General features: G+C 41.8%; 1 protein-coding gene across 2 annotated transcripts in view; it reads left to right on the forward strand.

Moving 5' to 3' along the window:
- ZNF385D (zinc finger protein 385D) overlaps positions 1-18,679 on the forward strand; it is a 560,232-nt gene that overhangs the window by 46,100 nt on the left and 495,453 nt on the right. For both annotated transcript variants that reach the window (XM_081164656.1, XM_081164666.1), the window contains exon 3: positions 7,324-7,534. The gene's annotated coding sequence lies outside the window, so the exon portion shown is untranslated. The remainder of the gene's footprint in view (positions 1-7,323; positions 7,535-18,679) is intronic.

Here is an 18,679-nt window from a genome sequence, read left to right on the forward strand (position 1 = left end):
GGGCCAGATGCTGCCCAATTGCCTTCTCAATCCAGTCCGCGGATGGTATGGGAATCAGCGTGTTTTTACATGAGTAGAATTTGTCCTTTTATTTAAAATGCATCTCTGGGTTATTTGTGGGGCAGAGGAATTCGTTCATCCCCCCCCCCAAAATATAGTCTGGCCCACCACATGGTCTGAGGGACGGTGGACCAGCCCACAGCTGAAAAAGGTTGCTGACCCCTGTCCTAGAGGATAACTAGGATGAAGAGTTGAGTGTGTGATTCCTAATGCTCCAGTCTCCATATCTCAATGGTAACCTCAAGTCCTCAGTCTTTCTTTTGAATACTGTATGTGACTGACAAATGCTGGTGTGAATAAACTGATTACACATTACGCAGTAAGAGTTTGGAAATTTACTCAGTTGTTTAAAAAGAAAGTGAGGCAAGAGGCCAAGGAGACAGATACAATTGGGTGTTAATGTGCAATAAATATGAGAAATGAGCCTATAATTGGAAACCTCTAAAACTATATCTGAACAAAGATTAATTGAGTTAGTATATAAAGTGGACCCTGTGCTTTTGTTATGAATGCATTAAGGTTTCAGCTTTGAAATGCTTGCTGAAAACTTTTCTATTCAGCCAGACCTATGCTGCAGGCAATGTTTTTTGCTGTGGTTTGTAGACGATGCAGCCTTGACAGCACACTGAGGAAGTTCTATAGAGTCTCATCAGTTGTTTTGCCCAAGCCTGCATGAAGGTTGGCCTTACCACCAGCCTGATGAAGACCAACATTTCTGGGTCAGGATGTCGCCAGCACTCCATGCATTAGAATTGGTGACCGCATGCTTGAGGTTGGAGACGATTTTGTCTACCTGGGCTCCACCAGAACTATCAACCTCTCTGTCAGTGGCTAACTGGACAAGCGTATTGACAAGGTAGCTACAGCAATGGCTTGCATCTCCAAAACGGTATAGAAGAATGTGTTGCTGATGACCAATGAAGGTCTGCCAGGCTTGAGTGTTGAGCATTTATGGAAGTGAGTCTTGGGCAACTTACACCACCAGGAGCGACGCTTCAACACTTTCCATATGTGCTGCGTCAGGAAGATTTTGGGCATCACAGCGCAAAGCCCACATTCCCAGCATATTCACACTCATGTCTCAGCGACATCTTCGCTGGCTTGGTCATGCCCACAGAATGGAAGATGGTAGGATCTCCAAGGACGTGTCCTATGGGGAGCTAGCCTCAGGCACCAGACCCACTGGCAACACAATTTTCCATTACAAAGGTGGCTGCAAACATGATATAAAGACTGGCAACATCAGCCCTGCCATGTGTGAATCCCTTGCAGATGATCACAGTGCCTGGAGACAATCAGGTTGTGCATCCACATCAGTGACCAGAGGAGTAATAACTGCTGAGAGGGGCACAGAAAGAAGAAATGCCATGGTACACCTGTATCAGCACAACCAGATGCCTTCATGTGCCCCAGCTGCATAAAGCATGTCTCCTATAGCCACAGCAGGTGCTGTAACTCTCCAACAGTGCCCGATGGCACACTCCCCTATTGTCTTCCGAGACAGATGGCAACCAATATGGTTACTGTATGGTTTTATGTATTTTTGTAAACCACTTATATGTTTTTAATGAAATAAATATATAAGTATATAAAGTAAATAGATAAGTAAATAAATATTTTCATAAGTAAATAAATTAAATAAGGTTGAAAGAAATGCAGCTTCAAATGATCCAGCTTTGTTGAATCATGCCACTGTGATAGGCTCATGCTGTGATGTAGCAGTTACCATAGTAATTCTCTCCTTGGTAGTGGCAGCTGCAACACTAGTTAGTTATGCAGTGACTGCTAGCACTGGGTAGTGCTATCAGTGCAACACATTTTTGCTGATGTTTCAGACTGTTTTCCGACACAACATTTCTCAGGAGTTGCTGGATCTATGTGTGGCTGCCCCATGTATTGACTTTCTGAACTGGAGGTGCCCCCTTCTCCAGCCACTAGGCTAACACAGGTTAACCAACAGGTTCTTTTGGGAAGGATGAAATGTAAAGAGATTCCTTTTCCAGCTGAGCCTTGCATGAGCCACACTGTCTTCCTGAGCTCTGCAATGTTCCTGTGTCCTTGATTATTCTACCTTCTATTTGGTCCTGATTTCTGACTTGATCCTGCCTCCTGGTTTTCCCTTTGGCTTTCCCCAACCAGCCATCACAGGTGCAAACCATCTTATCTAGGAGTTGCAGTTATTGTGCAGCATGGTTAACAATGCCAGGGCTTTGAGAGCTTTAGAAAAAACACTCTCTCAGTTGATCAATTTTGCATGCCAAAGGTCTTAAATCCATTCCTTAGGATCTCCAAGTGGGATTGAGAAAGACTCCTGTTTGAAAGCTGCTGCCAGGTAAAGTAGATTGATAATGAAAGAAAGCAGGAAGGAAAGAAAGAAAAGAAAAGAAAAGAAAAGGGGAATAGGAAGGAACAAAATACACCAACTGTAATAAAAGAAAAGAAAATGAAATGAAATAGCAACCCTTGTTCTAGATTTAATTCTGATCAATAGGAAGAAATTGGTTGAAAGTGAAGATGCCAGATAACTGGGGAGAAATGATAGTTTTGACTTACTGAAAGAAATGCTGAGTCTCAGTTTGAAAACTTCTAAAGACAATAATTTTAGGCTGACTTCTAAGTACTTTTGTTCCTCTCATTTTATGTAATCTGCTTTAACTTCTTTAAATGCCTGCAGATTTGGTTCCAGTGTACTTTTAAATAAATGGAACTGACTGCATAGCCAGTCATAGTACAGAATAATAAAGCTTTCAGAAAACTGTTATGATCCATTATATTTCCTTTGGAAAAATGCCGGGTCCCATCAAATGTATTTCTGTTCATGGACAGCAAGTTTGCTGCTCCAAATGCCCAGTGACCATTGTGTATAATTCAAGCAGTCATTGGTTGTGGGTTCACAATAAATTATGTACTAATGCACCTATAATGCTAAAAAATTATGTAACTGGAGGAGGATTTTATGTGTAAAACTAACTGGTTAGAAAAGCATCGGCAAACAGTTGCAATTGTTAACAGCCCTACCCCGTGCATGTTTACATAGAAATCCAACTGTGCTCAATGGGGCTTTTTTTCCTACTAGGAGTGGGCAAATGTGTCTATTTCTGTTTCTCTGTTTCTTATTTTTCCTCTATCAGTTTGCAATTCTTTTTAATGTCCTCATGAAAATTCATCACATTTTAGTGCAAATATCTCCTAATACACATTTTACATGTAATTTTGCCTAATATACAGTGTCCCTCCCCCTGAAGAAATATCTCCTAATTAATTGCATTTCTTTTAGTTATTTTCACACATAAATACATTTTTGTGCATACTTTAACTTCGTATATGTACTTCTGTACACACTCCTAGGCTGCAGAGCTGCATTGCAAAATTTGGAGAAGTGTGAATTTTGAAGGGTGGCTGTATTTTATTTGCATATTGTTTTGGGAAATACAGATTATGTAGGCCATGCCTTTAAATGTGATCTGAATCAAATTTCTGCTCCATGCCTTCTCCTTGGTATGTTTAGGACTGCAGCCTAATTTGGGAACCTTTCAGACCCAAATTCTAACTCTTTGCAGCAGGGCTGGGGATTCTGTGGTCTTCCACCCTCCACCCTACTGGCCATGCTGCCTGGGACTTATGGAAGTTGGAGTCAACATCTGGAGAGCCACCAATTCACCATCTCTGCTTGTCTCCTATGCAGTCGCACTTCCTCTCCTCCTGTGATTCTCCCTACCACACCTTTTGATACAATCCACTAAAGGTCATAGGCTTCATTTTACATAGGGAGCATGTGCCAAATGTGGCACTTCTGTGATTAGGGTTATTTTCAGTTTCCCAGGGTCAAAAAGTGCTTAACCACTCACCACCTTCTAGCATTGATTGTTGATGTAAGGGGGCTGAAGGGCTAATACATGAGACAAGATAGTCAGTTGAGCTGGGAAAAGCCTCCTTATTTTAATGATTCCATTCACAATGTTGATAAATTGGATTTTTAGAGGAGACTATAGACCTCTTCAGGTGTTCAATGAAAGATGCATGAGGAACTACTAAAAGTGTGCCAGCTAGCATCACTCCTAAACCTGATCTGAAAGCAAACATTTTCTGACTATAACAGAGAACTACTTCTTCTTTGGCAATTGTAGCCAAGTAAGATTGTCTTCCATGAACACAGCATTAACAGTGAGTCAGTAGGTAACTGTGGAGGCCAATTCTGGATCCATACGTCATTCCACGGTGGGGGCATAGGTTTCCAGGCAGGAGTTGATCACGGTGAGGGTTTGCCAAACGTGCCTTCCTCTTAGCACATTTCTCCCTTCTGTCCTGAGTTTGAGTGTCTTCAATGTGCACAATACCTTTGGTAAAGGCTGTTCTTCAATTAGAGCATTCGCAAGCCAGTGTTTCCTAGTTGTTGGTGTTTATACTACATTTTTTTATATTTGCTTTGAGAGTCTTTAAACCTCTTTTGTTGACCACCAGCATTACGCTTTCCATTTTTAAGTTCAGAGTAGAGTAGTTGCTTTGGAAGATGATCATCAGGCATCTTCACAACATGACCAGTCCAACGAAGTTGATGTTGAAGAATCATTGCTTTGACACTGGTGATCTTTGCTTCTTCCAGTACACTGGCATTAGTTTGCCTCTCTTCCCAAGTGATGTGTAAATTTCTTCAGAGACACGGTTGATGGAATCTTTCGAGGAGTTGGAGATGGCGTTTATGAGTAGTGCATGTTTCACAAGCACCCTCCTAGCTTCCTTACAAAACAAAGCTTTTCACCTCACAGGGTTATAGAATGGATAACAGTTGTTCCTTGAGGAGGAATGGGATACAGTTTTAATACATTTAATAAAATGAACTGTTTTTGGATTATAGAGGCCCACATTTCCACCTTATTCAGTTTTGTAACTATGGTGAATGGGTGCTTAGGCAACTCTGCCATGTTCCCAGGAAGTTGATAAATTGATTCTGGTTGTGCCGCTATAATGAATGAGCATTTTAAGTGTTGTTTAATTACATCCTCTTGCTGGGGAACCTGGACATCTTATCAAAGTGGAAATCTACTTCCTAGTTAAAGTATGCAATCACTGCTTTGTGGTCATGATTTTGGATCCTGGCTTGTTTGGGGCCAGGTTGGTGTCAGACTCTGAAAAGCATAAGCCAAGATGTAAGATGACTGGATATGATGTGTTTCCTCTCTCTCTTTTTGTGCTGCCCCCAAAAGCTTGTTGTCACTATTGTACAATCCTTCTGTGAAGCACAGGGTATTTTGTTTTGTTCGTTGTGAAGGAAAGCCACATGCATCTTTCAAAGGATCATCAAAGAGGAATTAGAGTAAATTATATAGTGGGCTTGGAGAGCTGAAAAAAGCTCACATCTGACAAGCAGTGCACCTCTTGGGTTTCAGATAGTACATGGGTAGACAAGTCTAAGAAGCCTGGGTGTCAGGATGATTGGTGGGTGCTAGAAGAGATAACAGCCCGGAACTCCAGCCAGCTTTACAGGATTTATTAAATCCATTATACTATTTACAATAGGAGCTCTTAAAAGCATGTCCTACTCATCCAGTATCAGTTGCCAAGACTGGCCCCTCCTTTCGTCTTCTCCAGCATAACAACTCCCTGAACCCTTCCCTTTTCCTTCCTCCTTTACGTAAAGAGCGAAGCCCCGGAAGTTGCTCCCCCTCCCTGATTTATTGCTTCCTGACAACCCTTCGTCATCCTCCCTCTCTGATGAGGTGCAGCTGCTCACTATCGGAGGCTGCTCTCTGTAATTCCCCAGCGTTTCCCCCTTCTCAGCCCCCAGTTCCCTGACACTGGGACACAAATTTTCACGTCTATGGTGGCTTATTTACCAAAAGTATTGTATTTAGCATTAACTCTAGAAGTGTGTACTCAGTTTTGACCAAAGTAAGCCTCCTAGACGGCTATGATAATTTGTGCCCTGTGCTTTTTAGACTCCTCTACCCATGTACGCCGGCTCCCTCGGCCAATAAAGCGAGATGAGCGCCCCAACCCCAGAGTCAGCCACGACTGGACCTAATGGTCAAGGGTCCCTTTACCTTTTTACCCATGTACTATCTGAAACCAAAGGAGTGCATTGGTTGCCAGATGTGCAATATATTGGCATTATTTTCAGCTCTCCTACCCCCACTAATAGTCTGTCTAAATTCCTTGCTCCAGTTGAAAACTGGCAGAAATGTGTTTTCAATCTGAAGATCCAGGGTGCTACAACCCTATACACCCTTGCTTGGGAGTAAAGCACAGAGGGACTTACTTCTGAGTGCACGTACATGGAATTGCATTGTAAATTTTCAGAGATTTTTCTGACACATACCTGTAGGAAATGAACAGCTGGGAAGGGGATTTAATCTTGTTAAGGTTTATGACAGGGTGATAGCTATGGTCTGGCTAACTATCAAACACTTAACACAATTTAGCCATAATGAATCATAATCAAATTGCCTATGCATAGTGTGTAGGTGGTACATGACAACTGATATTAAAGAAGGGCTTATCAAATTGCAAAAGAAAGCCCTGTGCAGGGTGATCATTTATTCCCATTATAATGTATTTAACTTTTTAAACACACACACGCACACACAATCACAACCCACAGAGAAGAATGTATGAATTACCTTGCAATAGAGGAAACTGTTGTAGTTCAGCAATATCTGAATGGGCAATTCCATCATCCCTGGGCTGGGTCTGATGAAAATTTAGATCCAACAACAAATGGGCCCTAATCCATGCAGTACACAGAATTAACAATGCCTTGCTACAATTACTTTATGATTATATTTTTGTCTGAAGTGATTTACTAAAATATTTTCATTATGGCAACATGAGCAAAGCACAATTTGGGGGATCATTTATTTAAAATAATTGTTTTTAAATGTTTAACAATTCTGGGAAATAATTTATAATGGGGGGGGGGAATATGCGTGCAGAAAGCCTTTTAACTTTGTTTGAGCACCTGCTTCATCATCAGCCATGGCTGAGTTTTCCCCCCATCTGTAAATCTTCATGTCAGAAGCTGGAAGCGCTGTCTGCATGAGGAAAAAATGTATTTGGATTTTAGACTCATTTTAGAAACCACAGAATGTGTCATCTCATTGTCAAATTGCCTGACCAATAGTGGATATTGCCTTACCAATTTCTGGCCCCCTTGAACAGATTAAGGAAAATGCAGGCATATCCCAAGTAGATGATCTTCAAAGAGCGCCAGGTTCTTCTGAAAATGTGCTTTTGCAAAATGTGTCATTTACATTTTCATCTTTTCAGGTGCAAAGTAATATCAGCAGGTAAAGAGGCAATCATGTCAGCTTTACTAGCAAGAAACTGATGAACACCCCCTCTTGAGGCAGTTTCCACTTACTTTCTCGAAAAATGAGTAAGCATTTTTCTGCTGCACAGGAAGCAAATGTCTTTTATGAAGCAACCAATCACTCCAGTCAGCTTGAAGTTTCTGAAGGAAAGTTCTGGAAGCACCGAGGTAGGTCTAAAGAATTGTTCTGACTTTACTACTATGTGGCAACGATATGACAGAATATTCAGCTTCTGGCATCAGGCGAGCAGTTTATGGGTTTGTGCAGCATAGGAGGCGGCCTCATAAGTGAATATTGCTTCTTTGGTGTTCTGTAAGGGGTTCAGTTAAAAGTAGCCAGGACCAAAAAGTGAGCAATGTTGTGAGCACCTGTTTTCAATAATTTGGAATTTTAAAAAATGCAATGTCATGGGTCTAGTTTCTGTGGCTCTTAAAATTGTGTTGGTTTAGGAAAATAGGAAGTTGCTTGATGGGATCATTGGTATGTCGAGATTGGGGTTGTTACCACAGTGTGATGGTGCCTCTGCAAATTTTCCCTGAGCCTACAAAAGCTCTGTTCCAACCTCCTGCTCATCGCCTTCATTATCATGGGTGGGTGGGACTGGTCACCTTTTTCTCCCCCTTGAAAGGTACATAAAAGTGAAAGAGGAAGCATCAGCAAGAAGAGCATCAGTTTCAGGTACTTAAACAGGTTCCCAAACTTGGGTCTATAGCTGTTTTCGGACTACACTTCCCATCACGCCTGACTACTGGTCCTGCTAGCAAGGGGTGATGGGAATTGTAGTCCAAAAACAGCTACAGACCCAAGTTTGGGAAACCCTGGTCTAAAACACAACTCAAGACTGCTCCCATGGCTTTCCCAATCCCTGACGATCATAAATCTTATTGTGAACTCTTCCAACCCATCACCACTTTCAGGCCTAGCACCTGAGCCAACTCTCCTCATTCAGAAGTTAGTTACGCATGCAGCCGGTTCAATTAAGCTGGGACAAGCATGGCACTGCAGATGTGTATCCAAATACATAACTGGGGGGTGCAGAAACCTGCTTTCACACAGACATTTCAATGATGTCAGTTTCCAGCTGTACCTCATCCAGTGCCATTGTGCTGTGCAATGCCCATGCATATGTGAATCAGCCCTGTGCCATATTGTGATGCAAACATCACGGCCATCCTGCGCTTCGTATTGTGCAGTTAGTACGATATGAAATATCCCCACGGCTAAGAAACATGACCACATTGCTTCCTTGTCACTTGAATGACTATATGAGCTGCACTTAATTCTGAAGGTTCTGACACAAGGATCAGGAGAAGGCCGTTTTCTATTCTGAAAATCTTTCGGAAAACAAGCGACTCTGTCATCACACCGATATTTATATAATGGCCGAGCATTGTCTGCACTCTCTGCAGCTATTTTGTCAAAAAGAATACTTTGATAGTTTATGAGTATCTGCCTCTCATTAGATTTTTTTGGGGGGGAGGGGTAGCTGCACTGTAATATAGCTAAAATGTCTGCATTGCAGAGGCCGTATTGAGGTGTAGAACTCCTTGCTGTGCTAATTATCCTTTTGAACATACTGTGCTCTGCAAGGAATGGAAATAGCTACATTAATCACCACGTGGGGTTTCAACGTGAAAGGTTCCTTTTCAAGCGCAGGTTAAAGCCATTTCCCAAGCAGTCAACGACTATCTGTACACAAAGACATTTGCGCTTGAGGGATTTGTGGCTCAGCGGCTCGGCTGAATTTTGAACAACCGGGGGGACACTTTGGGCCAATCTTTGTGTATCATTTTCTAATTGCCAGATGGGAAATAATTTTGTGTTTCGGGACACTTCTTAGTTCATAGTGGTTTCCTGAAAGCCCACACCCCTGAAGGAGTTGGAGAATGTGGGATAGGTGTGGATGCTGTGCAACTGCTGCATCCTTGGACCTGACTTGAATCTGCAGAGGGAGGAGCTGGTCTTTGTGCTTGACTAGCCACATAGGCTACAGCAGGGTTTCCCAAACTTGGGTCTCCAGTCGTTTTTGGACTACAGCTCCCACCATCCCTATCTAGCAGGACTAGTGGCCAGGGATTATGGGAATTGTAGTCCAAAAATTGCTGGAGGCCCAAGTTTAGGCAACTCTGGGCTACAGGGTTGCTTATTCAGGGCGGGAAAAGATCTTCCTTCAGAACTTGCAATGGATCACAAGTTTTAGCGGTTTGCTGATCAAACTTTCTTCCCCTAGAACCCTGTGAAGGGGAATAGGAGTCCCTTAACAACTTACAGTTTTCCTAACAAACCACAGCTCCCAGAATTCCATGTCTGCTTAAAGTGGTACTGTCGTGCTTTGAATGTACGGTCACCATCTTGTCCTTTGCCTCAGGCACCCGAAAGTCTTGGTTGTGTCCCAGTGCCTGACCCTGTTAATTTGTTTTTAAAAGTTTCCATTTTCTCTTTGATCTTAATTTCCATTCTTGGAGCGACATGAACTACTAGTGAGAGCAAGCCAATTAACTACAGAGCCCTGACTCTTAAACTCCCATAACAACAAGCTGCTATTGTTTCTGCTGTTACTTCTTCTGTTTAGCCCAGGGGGAACTTTGTCGTTCTTTTGTTCTTTCCCCCTTCGCCAATTTTCATGAGCAAATGCCAGCGTAGCTAAAATCCAGACGCTTGTCGTTTGACACCAGATAGAGTGCAGTACGATTAGCACGATTAGCTGGTTTGGGATTTAGCTTTCCACTGGAATTAATGCTCTGGAACATTAATCTGCTGAATGCTGCATGTTTAGAAAGTTTTTGTGTTTGCATATTCTTTTGGAAAGATAGTTGTGTTTACACAGGCTTAGAGTTAAAAATGTAATTTCGTGCGTAACCGATGGTGTGGGTAATCGACTGATAGCAGGCAAAGATTAATGCCAAAAAAAGAAAATACATATGTAGTATTTAAGCTGCATTAATATTCATAATGTTCCCTGCAGTTATTATGTATAAAATACTTTAAAGTGCCGTTTCTTCTTGGAATTCTGGTTTGTGTTGTTTCCCACCACCACCTTATTTTGAATTCTGAACAAAGCTTCCAAATTACACGGTCAGCTAGGATTTCTGCTTTGCTACTTTTTCTAGTACATGCAAAAGTTCTTAATCAGATTAAACATGTCAATTTCGCCATCTCAGCTAATTCCATTAATTTTAGCAATTGTTGGTAATGAGTCTTTCCATCTTTGTGCATTGTCAACATTTACTAAAGGTTGGAAACCTCCCATAGACATTTTGCATGAAAAAGAAAAGGAAATAATGACATTTCAATTTGAGGATTAAAGATAATTATTAATAGAAAGTGGCTTTATTAGGTGGATGAAATGAATAAGGTTTATTTGGTCAGATGAATAATCAAAAGTTCTTTAGCTTCTTAACTTGTTCCTTCTCTCTTTCTATTCTTTTTTCTCTATCTCTTCCTCTTTCTTTTTTCTTTTCTTTTCTCCTCTTTTCTTTTTGCCTTTAGATTAATGTTTTAGTTTGGACAAAAATGATATTTGTTAGTAAGGTTTTATTTTTCTGTATGAATACAAATAATGATAATAATAAATTTAAAAACAAAAGTTCTTAATCAGGCTTGCTTGTTTTGTTGTTGCTGTTGCTACACCTGGGAGCCTGGAAGTTTTTTAAAAAGCCAGACAGGAGAAACTTAAATCCTGACACGTGCAGCAACCTCGGTTCTAGGCACAATTTTAGGGTGTCTGTAATGAAACTAAGCGGCTACCTCCCTTTTTAATGGCATTTGAGGCTTAGAACTCCCTGCCACATTTCCCAGACTTCTCCGCTAGGGAATGCTTCATTAAGTAGAGAAGGTATGACCCTTGTTACCAAAATAAACCCAATATAAAGCCTAAGAGCTTGGTTCGGATGGCATTGACACAAGATTGACACCACCACAAGAGACAAGCTGTTCTAAGATGAACAAAACTGATAAGGCGTATTTAAGAGAATTGTTTACATAAGGGAATAAAGTGTTGCCTTTCAGATGGCAGGATAAGATTGCTTAATTGTACGGTTCTTAGTTAAACAAGATTAAATTTGCTTGTTACAGTTCTTAAGAGTTTTCCTCGGCTAAATAAACTCTCAATAGGTTTTCCTTCAGGCAAGATTTCCCTAACCTTCATCCCTGCCAAACCAGGATTAGATACTATATAGCATTTTCCCTCTTCTTCCAGCTCTTTCTGCTGCTTCTTACTTCAGTGATGGTTCAGATGTTACAAGGACTGCCTACTGAAATTCTCCCTGTGGGTAGACCGCTGTTTGATGCTGGGTTGTGCTACCTGTGAATCAGGCAAAGGGCCTTCTTGGTAGTGGCGCCCACACTGTGGAATGCTCTGCCATCAGATGTCAAAGAAATAAACAACTATCCAACTTTTAGAAGACATCTGAAGGCAACCCTGTATAGGGAAATTTTTAATGTTTGAAGTTTTATTCTATTTTTAATGTTTTGTTGAAAGCCACTCAGAGTGGCTGGGGTAGAAATAATAAATTATTATTGTTATTATACCTGATTTGAAGAATCACCACCATCACCTCACAGCATGGCTTCTCATTCTTGAGAACCATCAGCTCCATTCTTCAAGCCCTCTTCTAGCAGGCTTCTCCATGATTCCAAAACTGTCCCAAACCAATCTCTTTCTCTCCTGACTGGAACCTCTGACAAGTCATGTACTTACTGCTTTTGGGACCAAGGGAACTCAGTTCTGGCATCTCTCAGGTGAGCACTGTTGCCATTATAAGAGAACAAGGGTGGTGTTCATGGTGAGTTCTGGCACCACTTGCTGAGATCTCAGCTTTTACTGAGTATAGAGCTGAGACTCATAGATGGACTCTCAGCGAATGACTCAATTTGATTATTTTTTGTTGCTGTATATATTATCCTAAAGTTTGAGAGTTAGTAGCACAGATGTTTTAAAGGTTGTTGAAAACAACCCCATTGAAGAAGATAACAGTGGTCACCTAGACCTCATTGTTGGTTGCAAAAGGGCCTCCAAAACAGTTCAAGCTTCAGGGTCTCAAAAATGTAGGTCCACTATTGCCTCCGTTCAACTTTTAAAATGTTCTCCAGACTTCACCATTCTTTCTGTCGGTTTCAATTTTATTTGTAAACGATATTATAAATATAAGAATCACAAAGCTGTGCTTGCTTGATCAAAACAACAACAAGGCAGCAAGTGCTCCGCTGCAGACTTCGCAGCTTGTTGCAAGTTGGCCGAAAAAACTTGAGTTGTACTCAGTTGTAAAATGCTTCTTTGTTTGTTATATCTAAGCAACGCTCTTTCTCAGATTAACCATTAATTCCAAATTAACAACACCTTTTGTCAGAAAACGCAAAATTAAAATATACAGAGAATAATTATCCAGTTTTCTATTCATAGTATTAATAAAGCAAAGCACAATGAAATATCTTAGAGGTGGTTGGGCTTTTTTTATTTGTTTAGTGGGTTGTTGTTGTTGTTTTGCTTTTATTATAGCTTTACAAATATAATTTGCATCAATGCAAATATTAACTACCTCTTGATTCTTAGGAGAGTTGTTTGGAAAATATAATTTCAACAGACGTAGTCAGCTCTTCACCAGTTCATGATGGAAATGGTGGCAATGCGCTGCTTCGCCCTCCTCAGCTCAAAGGCGAGTTGCTGTTAGCCATGGGTAGGCAAACTAAGGCGTGGGGGCTGGATGCGGCCTAATCGCCTTCTCAATCCGGCCTGCGGACGGTCCGGGAATTAGTGTGTTTTTACATGAGTAGAACGTGTATTTTTATTTAAAATGCATCTCTGGGTTATTTGTGGGGCATAGGAATTCATTCATTTTTTCCCTTCAAAATATAGTCTGGCCTGCCACATGGTCTGAGGGACAGTGGACTGGCCCCCTGCTGAAAAAGTTTGCTGACCCCTGTGTGTTAGCACTGACACCTGCTGCCCTTCACTGGCAGATGGCAGTCCCCTGCAGGAGAGGAAAAGCAAGCCCATCTTCTCACACCATCTTTCACGGGACTTCAGCGCCACCTCTCTGGATTGTCTGGGAGAAGTAGGCAGTTGGCAGAAGAGGAACTGGGCGGGAGAAGAAGTGTCATAGTGTTTCATGTTGGTTTACACAGAATGTAGATGCTAGTCTTCACACAATATATGCAAGCAGTTTCTGAGTTCCCAGGACCTTCTGGCTCCCCTCCTTTGGCTCCCACACACCGCTTCTTGACCCCGGACAGGGATATGATGCACCCCCTACACCCTCCCCTCCTGGGCCCTGTCTGAAGGTCCCTAGAGTCTGCCTTGCAAAAGCTTCACTGAATTACAACCCTTTCCTCTTGCTGGGACCACTGTCTGAAACATACAAGTTTAAATTAGATAATTATTTTGAAGGTTTCTATTCTTACTCTCATCAACAATACCATGATGGTTCACCACAGTGCAATAAAATTCCAATAAAACCATCACATTAAAATGCATGACAATGACTAGATGAACAGGGAGGTCTTCAGTAAGCACTAAAAGCACAACTGTATTTTGTTGAGGAGGTGATTCCATCCATAAGCTGCTGCTATTTCTACCACTTTCTATCAAGTGATACATTTATATATTACTGTTTCCTGTCTGGACATTTTGTACATTTGGTGAAAAAAAATATGTTCTTTGGCTGCCTTTAAAAGGGAATGGGGTCCTAATCCCATTAAGTCCTAATCTTTTGGTATCTTGCATCCCCAGTCAAAGGACAAAGGATCTCAGGAAATAGTGCTCTGCTTGAGACCCCAAAGAGCCTTTGCAAGGAAAACTAGACAGACAGTACAGAGGCAGCTGGATTAATGGTGTGACAACACTTCTTTATGTGTAAGCTCTGCTTGGGTTATCTGCTCTCTGCAATGTGTGGAGGGCACCTTGGTGCCACAGAGCTCGTTGTGCAGAAAGGATATCACACACCCACACCCCATTCTATGAATACAGTTCCTATCCTGGGTAAGAAAAAGTTTGAAGAAATGCATTCCAGAAAAGTTGCACTTTGTTGCTGCATAAACGGGTGCCTGCAAAATTCATTTGGAGCTTTCCCACTTTGCCGAGTGCCTCCAATAAAAGCACTGAAGCAAAGACGATAAATTTCCGTGAATGGAAAGTAGTCAAGCTGAAAAAAAGTCATTCTTTTGTAAGTCAATAGCATAATATCTAGGATTTAGCACGTGCAGAAGTATGATATTAAAGCTCACCAGAAATAGCCTTAGTGACCTTGAACATGGGCCTTTAGAAGGTGAAAATATATCCCATACGATCTCAAGTGGTCTGCAGAGTCAGCGTATATACAGCCGTTAGTGAACATGTCTTTTAGTTTTATAATGTACTTAGAAGACTAATCAATAAACCTGACTTTGGGAAATACAATCCTCTTCCTCTCTCTGAAGGAAAAAAAAAGTGATATATATCTTCTGGAAATCTAGTTAAAAAGTAGATTTCTTGTTTTTCAAATATGCTTTGGAATGTCAATAAAAAGAAGAAGCAAGATGCTTCTGCCTTAGAAGGATAAAGGGTAATTACATCCCTTGTTGCAATTGAGTTTGTGACATGCCTGCCATGCCCTCAAACTGGGCTTTGACTTGTCTTCTGTCATTTGTAAGAAGTTGCTCAAAACCTGGTGCTTGGCAGTGGGGAAGATTTGCTGTAGGACAGGAATGCCACAGCTGTGCTGGACCTGATTGCTCAATTCTTTTAATGTTAACTTGAGTTTGACCTGGCAAATTGGGAAGTAACAAATCGCCAGGCTTGATGCCAGCTTTGGGCAGACCAATCCTGTAATCAAATGATGCTGTGAGGAGGATGCTGCCTCTGCACCTATGGAACAGCTGCTCTGCCCTTTAGGTACTCAGGAGAGGAAAACACCCTTCATTTCATTAAAATAGAAAAGGTGTAAAATAGTTTTGTTTGTTTTCTATACTACCCTTCATCTGAGGATAACCAAGTGGTTTACAACACAAAAAGACAAAAATAGATAACCCAGTAACAAACAACCAGCACCCACCAGTTTATAATGTCATAGATTATTCAATTCGCCCAAAGACCCAGGAGAAGAGGAATGTTTTTTCCTGGTGCCTAAAGATATGGAATGAAGGTGCCAGGCGAGCCTCCCTGGGGAGAGCATTCCACAAACAGGGAGTCACCACAGAAAAGGCCCATTGCTGTCTTGTCACCCTCTGGACTTCTAACAGAGGAAGCACACAAAGAAGGGCCTCAGATGATGATTTCAGGGTCTGGGGTGGCTCATATGTATAGCATGTTGCAGTAATCTAACCTAGAGGTTACCAGAGCATAGATGATTAACATTAGGCTATCCCCCATCCAGATAAGGGTACAGCTTGGCCACCACCTGAGCCTCAAGTGACAGCAATGGATCCAGAAGTACCCCCAAGTTATGTACCACCAAAGGAAGGCACCCTCCAGCTAGAAAGCAAACAGTTGGTGGAGGGGTACTGAAGCATCAGCAGGGAGCAACAACCAAATGCACAAACATTTATATAGCTACAAGAGGTGGCACCTAAGGGCAGGAGGATAGAGTGCATCTAATATCTGAGAAACTATTCATTACACAGTGGGCTGGGGGGGGGGAAACCACATGCTGCCAACCCCATCCCACTTGCCCTGTGCTAAGACAGGCACAGCAGGTGACATACATGGTTGTGGGGCATAATTCAGGATATTGAAGAAGTGGTGCTTCTGTTTCCACTACAGCACTATATGACTATGACATCTGAGAAGGTAGCCAATGTTCTGTTGGTGTGCCCCATGGTACACAGCATGGCCCTGAGACATCATTCCAGTGGGGCCAGATAGGATCCTTCTCAGGTTCCACTGGTCACTGAAGGGAAGCCAGTACCACATCAGGACCAGTTGTGGTCCAGGAATAGGTCACCAGCAGCTTCTTCACCAGCAATCTGACAGTAAGCACACAACACCTGAGTGGTGGCAGGTTGGAGGTGTTTCCATGGGTATCAGCTACTGGGGTCAGGTGAGCATGTAGGATAGAAAATCTGAGGATCATATCATCTTCATAAGCAAGTAAATTAACAGGTCTATGGAGGCAGTCTGTATCAGTAAAGATGTTTTTGAGTGTAGAGAGGACTAGTGTGAGAAGTAATGTGAGACTATATTTTAGCTTACATTTTTGTTCTTTTTCATGCCAACAATTTATCTCAGAACACCTAATAATAAGCTTACTTTCCTCCATTATACAATTGGCCTTGTAACTCTATCTTGAAGAGCTCTTTACTGCTGTAAACGTTGCAGGTTTCCCTAGTTACATTATTTTCTCTCCCCTTCTGTAGGAGATTTGTATTTTATTTTTTTAGTGGACATAATGAGTGATGCTGTGATGCAGGTTATTAAATTCAAAATGTTTCCACAAAGTGATCTGCATAGCTTGGTAGACGTGGAGAGGGTGACATAATACAATTATTTCTAAGGCAAGATGTGGTTATATGTAGGTGGATGTTTCATGTTGTTTGTCTCTGGTGAGCCATCCTATTAGTTATTGCTTTTCCCAGCCTTCATTCCAGCTCACACCACTTCTGCTGGTTTGCCTAATTATTTGCTGTCGTATTGGGTCTCTCAATTATAAGGTTGTTTTGGGGAAGGAAAGTGTGTGTGCCTAGCTCCTTAAGAGGAAGGAGACCTAATCAGGTCAAGGTGTCTTGTTGGTACACGAACACCAAACATTCCTCCGGTTCAGGAGTGTGGGACATGTATAATGAGCAAGGGGTTCCTGTTGTCATTCATATGATGGATGGTTATTAGGAAGTTCTATTTTCCTATTGCTTCCAATCCGCCATATCTCTTCATCATTAGAACACCGCCTGCATATAAATATTTTAAAAAGCAATGCAGTCAAATCTAATGTGTGGCTCATCCCCTTGAACTTGCAAGGGTTTCTTCAAAGCTTATGTTACTGGAGTCTACAGGGGTTTAATCCCACTGAAAGGAGAGACGGGGAAAGTGATATTTTCCATAGCAAACATTTTCTCTTGCTGAATACACTGATTTGCAGAGTAGAACATGAAGGCAGCGTTTATTAGTCTAGTAGGCTTGAGATTCTGCTTTCTTTAGCTGGCACATCAACAGTATTTTGCCTTTAAGTGGGTTCTGTCAGTATGTCTGTTGATGTCAGGTTTGAGCCCTAGCTAGGAGAAGGAAGAGGAAATTTACTCTGCGTATCATGGCATGTAGCCTTGATGGTAAACTCTTCAATTTGACTGCTGTCTATAATTCCATCACCATCCATTTCCCACTCCCACTTCCCCTCGATGCTGTTTTTAAAGTGAAAGTGACTGTCAGTGAATTATTTGGTCCATTGACAATTATCTTGAAATCTGTTTTCCAAAATATGTTAAAAATCCAGCAGCGATTTCTTTTTACCCTCTAGCTGGGGTGGTGATATTTTTCAGCATGCATTTCTAGACATTTCCAGCACTGGGGCAGGGCACATGCAAGTGGGGAGCAGGCCTAAAGTGAGCAGATCAATTGATGTAAATGTTTACCTCTGCAAAGTAGGCTGGTTTCTACACACACACACACACACACACACACACACACACACACACCCCTACCTCTGTCCTGCATCCAAGCACACAAAATGCATTGGGAGCACTCTAGGGCATATTCCAGCCAGACAAAATCACTCTTGAATGGATGCAAAGAAAGGCAGTGGAGTGTGTGACCTGGAAGTAGAGGGGCCTGTGGGGAGCACATTTGGCTCTCAGGCCTGAAGCTCCCCCACCTGCTCTAGATCATAGAATAAAGATGTTCTTGTAATGGCTGTGTTCAGACTGAGCTCACATTAGTTCTCTTCAGGCATTCCTTTCACCATGCAGTTAGCATCACATGGAGAAGGAAGGAGTAATAATAATAATTTATTATTATTATTATTATTATTATTATTATTATTATTATTATTATTATTACTCCACCCATCTGGCTGGGTTTCCCCAGCCACGCTGGGCAGCTCCCAACAGAATATTAAAAACATGATAAAATATCAAACATTAAAAACTTACATAAACAGGGCTCCCTTCAGATGTCTTCTAAAAGTCAGATATTTATTTCCTTGACATCTGACAGGAGAGTGTTCCACAGGGTGGATGCCACTGCCGAGAAGACCCTCTGCCTGGTTTCCTGTAACCTCACTTTTCACAGTGAGGGAACCGCCAGAAGGCCCTCGGAGCTGGACTTCAGTGTCTGGGCTGAACAATGAGAGTGGAGACTCTCTTTCAGGTATACTGGGCCAAGGCTGTTTAGGGATTGGCACACTCACAGC

Source organism: Podarcis bocagei, assembly GCF_964188305.1.
Source record: "Podarcis bocagei genome assembly, chromosome: 12".
NCBI classification, from domain to species: domain Eukaryota; kingdom Metazoa; phylum Chordata; class Lepidosauria; order Squamata; family Lacertidae; genus Podarcis; species Podarcis bocagei.